We start from the raw sequence: 851 nt of genomic DNA on the forward strand, positions 1-851 counted from the left end.
GCGGTGGTTTGTAGAGCGCCATGGTTGGTTGGGCCACCGGGACGACCGTTTGAATGTCTTGTTTGACATGGTCCCCACGGGGTGCGCCTACATCACTTGTGGCAAGACACTGCGGTGTTATTGCTGAAAAAACCTGAATGTAGGATTCAGAGTAAAGAGTCTGCAGATCTCAGCTCGTGCTCTAATGTTGACATCTTGGTGGAAAAGTTCATTATGTGCTTTTTGTAAAAGATTCTATTTTCTACTTGCATCGTTTTATGTTCGGTTAGATGTGGGCTCTGTTTCAGGCTTAGAAGCTTGCACACTTTGTCCGTTTCAGTGAGTTTTGTGTTTTCTTTTTTGGCCCTTGCAGCAAGATGGGTATGTGCTCCTTCTAACTACTGGAGGCTGAAATGAAGTCTAAGGATCTCCCCTTAAAAAGGAGATATTGAGCTTCATTAACAGTTAATGAGTTAAAGCTTAACTGCGGAAGTACTTTGTTTGCTGAGTTCAGAGTTTTCCTAGAACGTCATGAAGTGATGAAGAGCAAAATTTCAGGTCTATGGCAGGGGCTTTACCTGTAGTCTTTTTTTTTTTGCTTCTGAAATCTGTTGCGCTGATGTTCAGATGAATATTGATAGCTTTAACTTACTTAGCTGCTTATGTTTATTTCAAACTTTTTTCTTTCTTTCTTTTTCCCCCTTGCTCCATTGATTGGTCTCTGGTAGTCTGACTGATTTTTGTCTTTCCGCTATGTTGATTTTGTTCCAAGAAGTCCATATTTGGCTCTTTGAAAAGGCTTATTTGAGAGGTGCTCTTATTTGTTGTCTTTCCTATCAGCGGTTGGGGGGGGGGGCGGGGAAAGCAGCTGC

Source organism: Phaethon lepturus, unplaced genomic scaffold (genome assembly GCF_000687285.1).
Source record: "Phaethon lepturus isolate BGI_N335 unplaced genomic scaffold, ASM68728v1 scaffold2368, whole genome shotgun sequence".
Lineage (NCBI taxonomy): Eukaryota > Metazoa > Chordata > Aves > Phaethontiformes > Phaethontidae > Phaethon > Phaethon lepturus.